We start from the raw sequence: 8,445 nt of genomic DNA on the forward strand, positions 1-8,445 counted from the left end.
GAAAGGTTGAGAGCATTGTGGAAGACCCCGCACATCCCTCTCTCAAACTCTTCTCCCTCTTGCCATCTGGCAGAAGATACCGGAACATTTGGTCTCTCATGGCCAGGCTGTGCAACATTTTCTTCCTCCAGCCCATCAGGCTCCTTAACGCTATATGATCAGACTCTATTCCATCTGAAACTCTTTGCATGACTTTGAGTTGCTGCTAGAACAATGTTTTATTAATTACCATTCTTTCATTACACTGTAATTTGTACACTACTGTGCCTATTTTCTAGAAATGTCAGGAATTACTGTGCTGTCTTGTGTGTTTTGCACTTCTTATGCACTGTATGCCACCCTGTGTATGATCGTCTAGTTTGTTCTGTCCATGTGCCAATGTAGTCTTGGAGGAATGCTGTCTCGTTTTTACTGTATCAGTTGTATATGGTAAAATGACTATTACAGCTACTCTTGACTTTAAAAAGCACCGTGCAATATAGGAGCATCACGGTAGCTCAGTGGTTATCACTGCTGCCTCACTGTGCCAGGGACCCAGGCTTGATTCCAGCCTCGGGCGACTGTCTGTGTGGAGTTTGCTCATTCTCCCTGTGTCTGCGTGGCTTTCATCTGGGTGCTTTGGTTTCCTCTCAGTGTCCAAACATCTGCAGGTTTGGTGAATTGACCACGCTAAATTGCCCATTGTGATCAGGGATGTATAGGTTGGGTGCATTAGTTAGGGGTAACTGTAGAGGTTTGGGTGGGATACTCTTTGTAGGGTAGGTGTGGACTTGTTGGGCTGAAGGGTCTGTTTCCATACTGTAAGGATTTTGTTCTATAAAATTAGGTGAAAATCAATTATTTTTGAGAATATAGATCATCTCTTTACCTACAGATCCAGCTGTTTTTTAATCAATGTTTTCATGGTTTTTCCATCATATGTAAGTGCAGACTGGATGAAAGCACTGATGGTGCCAGATGAGAGAGGTACAACTGTACTCACATAGAGTCATAGGGATGTACAGATGAAAACAGACCCTTCTGTCCAATTCGTCCATGCCGACTGGATTTCCTAACCTAATCTCCTCCCAACTCCTATACTCATGCACTGACCAATAAAGGAAAGCATACCAAACACCTCCTTCACTATCCTTTCGACCTGCAACTCCACTTTGAAGGAACGATGAATCTGACTCCAAGGTCTCTTTGTTCAGCAACACTCCCTAGGATCTTATCATTAAGTGTATAAGTCCTGCTCTGATTTGCTTTTCCAATATACAGCACCTCACATCTATCTAAATTAAACTCCATCTGCCACGCCTTGACCCATTGGCCCATCTGATCAAGATCCCATTGTACTCTGAGGTAACCTTCTTCACTATCGACTACACCACTAATATTGGTGTCATCTGTAAACTTACTAATGATACCTCCTATGTTCACATCCAAATCATTTATACAGATGACAGAAAGCAAGTAAGATGCGATTTTTGACTTTGATGAGACTTACTTTGGAGCCAAGGCGGGGCAGATATCAGATTGGAGGTTTCAAGCATGATATTCTGGAAAAGGTATGGATTTAAGAAGTAACATCAGACTCAAGAACTTTATAGAAGAAAGGAAAATGCTATTTTGATTTTCCAACTTAACAATGAAGCTTGAAAGAAGGAGTTTAGTTGGGGTGAAGCTCTCTCAGTTATAAACAGGAATGGCTGTCATTGTGCAGTGTGTAAGGTTAGTCTATGCCTACATTTTGGAGGGTAGTACTGGTGCACCTATTATCACACACAAAACCTCAGTGCAATATGAGAAATGGTATAAGGATATCTGGTATTGAAAGATTTATTTCTTCTTTTAAAATGCTGGAAGGTATTTAACTTCTATTTAAGAATGTTTTTATATTACTAATTTGCTGAACCAAGCAGTTGATGCCCAGTTTGCACAAGGTGACAAACAAATATTTGCATTTTTATAGCTCATTTCATGACTTTGGAATCCCCCTTAGCAGTTTAAAGCCAATGAGGTGCTTTAGTCACTGTGGTATATAGAAATGCAGCAGCTAAGGACCCAGAAATTTCAAAGTTGTAACAACCATAAAATCTAATTTGTGGATGTTGTTTAAGGGATAATCATTGGTCAGGATATCTAGGTGAGGCCTGCTCCTGTTCAAAATGGCACCATCTTTTAGGTTCCCCTGGAAGGCTGATGCCTCAGTTTAATATCTCATCCAAATAGTAATCGAGACTTTGTGTTCAGGTCATTCGATTGGGATTTCATCCCACAACAGTTTCACATTCAGGCTACCAACTCAGCAATAACTGACTGACAGGAGCCAAATATGCATCCTTTAAACTACACGTGAATGACATTCCACAGTGGGCTGGTCATTCTTGCAGACTTTCAGTCTCTATTTGTATACATGTGCAGTTTCCTCTAGGCTCCTCCAGCTGCCATGTACTCATAGAATCTTTGTTCACCTTACAGCCGACAAGTCAATGTTGTTGAAAGTGAGAGGGGTTTTAATAGGTAACTGAAAGAAACATTGTGAACAAATGTATGTATTCTCTCCAAAAGTGCATGCAATTATTTTGCATGACACTGACTTAACTTCCTCCAGCCTTTCATAAACCGGGCCTTAACCAGACTGGGGGAATCAAATAAAACTCGATAAATAAACATCGCTGCTCTGGTAGAGAGAAAAACTAGTTTATTATCTCCCTGCAGATAAGGATTGTTTTACTTTCAGGAGTGACCTTTTAAAATAAATCAAGTCTGCAAAACATAATTAATTTTAATAGTGCTGTTGTTTTGTGCATGGTAGTGGATAAATAAGGTTCAGTGTAAAACACATTGTTATTCTTTGTTGAATTGTCAGTGTCACTGTCATGAATACTTCAGACACACATTATTCCCTCGCAGTTTACCACAGCCCTTTCAGGAGGTGAAGCTAATAGTTATAAGCTGCTATGTTTGTGAAGTTAAATCGCAATGTATTTTGCTTTTGCAAAAAAAAACTAAGAATTTTGAAAAGGATATTATTCTTTAAGCTTCAGATGCATTTGTTTTTATTTGTTGAGACAGTTAGCTGGATAGCATCCAAAGGCTATGGCAGACTGACCTCAGGAAGTATTTGAGATAATTGAGGACCAGGCTACAATTTACAATCTCTATATTCTGTTTTCCATTTAAAGATAAACTACTTCAAAATGAACCTTATGTATTCAAGAAGACTTCACGAAGTTTTTAAAATGCCCAGTTCTGATATATTGTAAAGGTTTCAGGCAGTCTATGTTGTAGTGCCAAGCAATTTTTACCGAGATTTTTATTCTTCTGTCTTTCACAAAACCATGATAATAATCAAATATGAAACCAAAATACTGAGCATTCTGGAAATCCAAATTATAAAGAAAATAAGCACAATTCAGAGAGGATTTGTAGAGAACAGCTAATCCATAGGGTTTTACTGTCCAAGTGATGAAAGAGTTTGGGGATGGGTGAGCTAGTAAAATAGAGGGCAAACATGGAACCTCAACATCCTTCCACTGTCAGATAAATTGGTATGGGTTGGCATTGGGATTGAAAATGTGCAGAATGGTGGCACGAAGGCTGTTAAGCAACCAAATAGTTTTGAAATAGTTTGTAAATATCCCCCCCAAAGTACACAGCTTCCACAGTGTCTCAGCAGCTCATCTGCTCAAAACAGTCAAACGCTCTGCAGCAGCTGACTGGTGTTTGGAAGTGGGAACCGATTAATACAGTGAAATGCCAGGCTGAGGATCAGTTCAACAAAGGATTGAATCGTTCGAAGGATTCCAGTGATAGACTGTATTGGAAGGGTGTCTCCCGAGACCAATTTCCCATAGTGCAACTAAACGATGTTAGGAGGTTGATTTTCCATCCCCAGCATTGTGCCATTAGAATGTCTGCTGCAAGTGATCATTCAGAGTTGACAATGCAGTGATCACTCTGACTTGTAGGCTTTGAGTGTGAATCAGTTCTGCACCTAACTTTGGACACTGATAATACATGATGATTTGCTGTGTTACTATGGCATGAAGAACTGCAAGCTCGCTCCAGCTCATACTAAGTCATTGAAATATTTTGCACAGTGCACCCAAGTCTGCGTGACTATTCCATGGCTGCTGATCTGCTCACTCAACTTGAACCATTCCACCTCCAGAAATCTTGTTGAGGTCCATCTCCCATTGACTTGACAGAGCATTTTTCTTCATTTCCTCATCGGCCACAGACGCATCTGCAGAGATGCATCACTAAATATTGAGTAACTCACCCAATGATTCCAGTCATCCCTGCAAAGCCTTCTGTATTCAACATCCTTTTCTAAAACTGTCTCTATGAACAGGCTGTGTGAAGGCTGCTGAGTGGCATTCCTTCTTCATCTGAAGTGCAGAAATGAAAAAAACAAATATTGACAACATGCATGTGTTTTTTTGACAGGAAAATCCACTGTAATAATCTCTCCTGCATCTGATAGGGGTAAGAAATTGAGAAACATTAATATTTTGATCTTGGTTTGTACTTATATGCAACGTTGTTAAACATTTGAGTCAACAATTGTTTTCTACATCAAAGATTTGAATAACTTGGCATTACATTGAAAAGTACTTGGACAGATAGGTCTTTAATACAGGATAATAGTCTGTTTGCATATGTAACTTTATAAGCTATTTGGAGCATTTTTCTGTTTTGGCATTGGTATGGAATAGTTTGCATTTTCTGACTATAAGCATCCAGGTCTTGGCTACTGAGCTGAAAATGCAAAGTTGAGCAGCTCTTGGACATTGTTCTGCCATAGTCATATTGTTGGCTAGGCTGCCAGATTGATTACAGTTCCCATAATTCAATCACAGCAGGAAAGATAAGATTTACCCACGTTGGCTTTAACATTTGGCAAATAAATATAATGTAATGGCTTCAATGCACAAGTCTATGAAGCTAGTGTTTCCATAAGGGTTTTGAGGAAACTTCAATAAGCTTAGAAATTCACTTCAATATGTTTCCTCAAGAAATCTTAGATTTCTACTGCTGCTTTCTGCATCTAAATCCTGTCTACATGATGGGTTCTCAGTCTTTTCCAAGGCTTCTGCCCTTTTAAGTGGACTGGAAATTGGTAAAGCAAGGTTGGTGTAAACTCTTTTACGTCATGCAGATTTCAGTAGAACAGTCTGCCCTGGATAACCTGTCCTCGAGCTGTTGTTTGCTTGGTCAGAATCACATGTTGTCATTGTATACCTGATGAACAAAGTCAATCTCCAGACTTGGAACAGTCACTTCATCTGGAAAAGATCAGGCTTGCGTGCAGGCAATTTCTCCATTTCTCATGGGATCCAGTACAAATAGCTGGAGCATGCTATTCTTGTTAGTTTTAGATATATGTTTCTACCTTCATAATGAGCAAACCAGGAGTGCAAATGCTTTGCAAACCTTCTGATTTCAGTTTAAGGTTTAACCATTAATTGAAGTAATTGTGAAATCTATTCTATGAAACTGCTCAATCTTAGGCCCCCAGAATGAGCTTCCATGTATCTTCTCCATTGTTAAGGCCTCCTATACCACTCCCATAACATTGTTTAATTCTACCTCTTCCTCAGCTTATTTGCTGTTGCAACACTCATTCTAGGCTTTGGTACCTCTGAGTCGAACACAATTGGCTCGCTCCTCATTTCTAACTTTCATAAACCTTAGGGTCATCCAAACGTCTGCTACCTTTCGTTGGATAAGGTATCGGTTCTGAATTGTTTAAGGTTACAGACTGTCTTACATTCTACCCAATCTGATGTCATATAGACTTGGGTGGGGAAAAGGTAGAGCAGCTTTTTGAGTGAAGACCTATATCTGCGATTGGCTCATAGTGGTAGATACAGTACAGTTACAACATTTAAAATATATTTGGATAGGTACGTGAATACAAAAGGTTTGGAGGGATATGGACTAAACACAGGCATATAGGAACATAGTCAACCTGGACTAGTTGGACAAGAGGGTCAGTTTCTATGCTGTATGATTCTGTGACTCTATGAGCTGGTAGTGGTTAGCATCACAGCACATATAATATCAATGTCCAAGATCGCACCAAATCCTGTTCACCCATCATTTCTGTACCTGCTGACCTACATTGACTTCTGGTTAAATGTCTCAACGTTAAAATTCATATCTTTGTTTTCAAGTCTCTCCATTGCCTCACCCCTCCCTTATTCTGTAATGTCCTCCAGTCCCATAACTCTCTGAGATATGTACAATCTTCCAGTTCTAGCCTCTTCAACATCTCTGAGTTTAATATCTTCACCAATGGTGGCTGTGCCTTCAGCTGCCTAAACCCACAACATTCCTTTCCTAAATCTCTCTGAGACTCTACCTTATTTCTCTCTATTGAGTGTGTTACTTAAACCCTCCATGTACAATCCTTTTGATTGTCAGCTCAATATCTCTTTTTGTGGCCAAGTGTGAAATCTTATTTAATAGCAATCCTAGAGTTGCTGTATTACATTAAAGAAACCACATAAATACAATTGCTTTGGTTGATTTTGAATTAGTTTGCATATTTTCTGTGCAATATTGCTACTGAAATAACTTTTTGTCTTTAGGACTATGTTGGTCAAACCTTACTGAAGTTCATTAAGGCTTTTGCATCATTGACATTATTCAATCAAAATATAATGGTGTAACCTTGAATTCCATTTTGCTTTTCCTTGACATATCAGGCCTCGCTAGTTAAGGCAAGGTAATAGATTGCACCCAACTTTATTTTCCGAAAGAAGAATATTCTTAGAAGAAATGTGAACTGAGAACTGCATGTTCATTGTTTGCATTTAATAATCTTCAAAGTACTCCTGGTTATTTCAATGATTCCTTTGTGCAGATGTTAATACATGACTTCACAATCAAATATAGTAAATTTGGTGAAAGAGGGGAGACGTAGGTGATGGCCTAGTGGTATTATTACTGGGCTGCAAATCCAAAGACCCAGGGTCTGTGTTCAAATCCTGCCATAGCAGATGGTGGAATTTGAATTGAATAAAAATCTGGAATTAAAAGTCTAAAGATGGCCATGAATCCATGTCAATTGTTCACTGATGTCCTTTAGAGAGAGAAACTGCCATCCTCACCTGGCAGAGCCTACATGTCACTCCATACCCACAGCAATGTGGAGGACTCTGATACTGCCTAGCTAACAATGTCCTCATCCCAATAATGAATGGATAAAAACAAAATCAGTCATTTCTATAAAACTGAAATGAAATGCAAACTCATAAGCACGAGTTTAGCCACAAGACCTCTTTTCTGCCAAATGTCTCTAAACTTAACTTCATGTTACTCTCAGAAATTGAAGTTAAAAATCGCACAGCACCAGGTTACAGTCCAGCGGGTTTATTTGGAAGCACTAGCTTTCGGAGCTCTGGTGGTTGTGAACTCCACAACCACCTGATGAACGAGCAGCGCTCTGAAAACTAGTGCTTCCAAATAAACCTGTTGGACTATAACCTGGTGTTGTGTGATTTTTAACTTTGTCCACCCTAGTCCACCTCTGGCACCTCCACATCAGCAATTGAAGACAGTACCCACTGCCTTGCATTTATCCCTCATTCCATTCATACCCCTGGTTATTGAATGGCTTTAGGAGATGTGGTCTGTCTTTTGTTGCTTTACCCACTTCCATCTTGTTTCCATTGTCCAATTTGTCCCTTAAACTCTTTCAGAGACTTTACTATTTGTTGTTCTCTCCTTCCCTGAGCAAGGTTCTCTTGTGCAATAGGTACCATCCCTGGCTCTCAGTCAGATGTTCCGGATTTCCCATGACTCTAAAACTTAATGACAGACAAAGGAGGGTCCATAATACAGTGAAGCAGGGTGATTATCAAACTATAAATTCCAACAAGCCTATGGCAGGCAGTAAGATCAAGAGAATCTTAATCCTGTGCCAATCCTCAGGCTTTAGTCTCTTGTATCAGATTAATGACCTGTTCCAGGAGAAACAAGCTCAGTCACAGCACAGATGAGGCCTTTGTATTTGGAAAGGCAAGGGCTGATTCGGGATAGTCAACATGGCTTTGTTGTGGGAAATCATGTCTCACAAACTTGATTGAGTTTTTTGAAGAAGCAACAAAGAAAACTGATGAGGGCAGAGCAGTAGACATGATCGATCTGGACTTCAGTAAGGCATTCGATAAAGTTTCCCATGGTAGACCAATTAGTAAGGTTAGATCTCATGGAATACAGGGAGAACTAGCCATTTGGATACAGAACTGGCTCAAAGGTAGAAGACAGAGGGTGGTGGTGGAGGGTTGTTTTTCAGACTGGAGGCCTGTGACCAGTGGAGTGCCACAAGGATCGGTGCTGGGCCCTCTACTTTTTGTCATTTACAGAAATGATTTGGATGTGAGCATAAGAGATTTAGTTAGTAAGTTTGCAGATGACACCAAAATTGGAGGTGTAGTGGACAGCAAA

General features: G+C 39.8%; 1 long non-coding RNA gene across 3 annotated transcripts in view; it reads left to right on the top strand.

The window, feature by feature from the left end:
- LOC122553722 overlaps window positions 1-8,445 on the top strand; it is a 76,960-nt gene that overhangs the window by 65,726 nt on the left and 2,789 nt on the right. Inside the window, exons 2-3 of one of the 3 annotated variants that reach the window (XR_006312804.1) lie at window positions 1,442-1,550; window positions 4,438-4,476. This is a non-coding gene — a long non-coding RNA (uncharacterized LOC122553722). Of the gene's footprint in view, window positions 1-1,389; window positions 1,551-4,437; window positions 4,477-8,445 lie in introns of those variants that run through there. The other 2 variants (XR_006312802.1, XR_006312803.1) reach the window with 2 other exon arrangements.

This window comes from Chiloscyllium plagiosum, chromosome 10, assembly GCF_004010195.1.
Source record: "Chiloscyllium plagiosum isolate BGI_BamShark_2017 chromosome 10, ASM401019v2, whole genome shotgun sequence".
Taxonomy (NCBI): Eukaryota; Metazoa; Chordata; class Chondrichthyes; order Orectolobiformes; family Hemiscylliidae; genus Chiloscyllium; species Chiloscyllium plagiosum.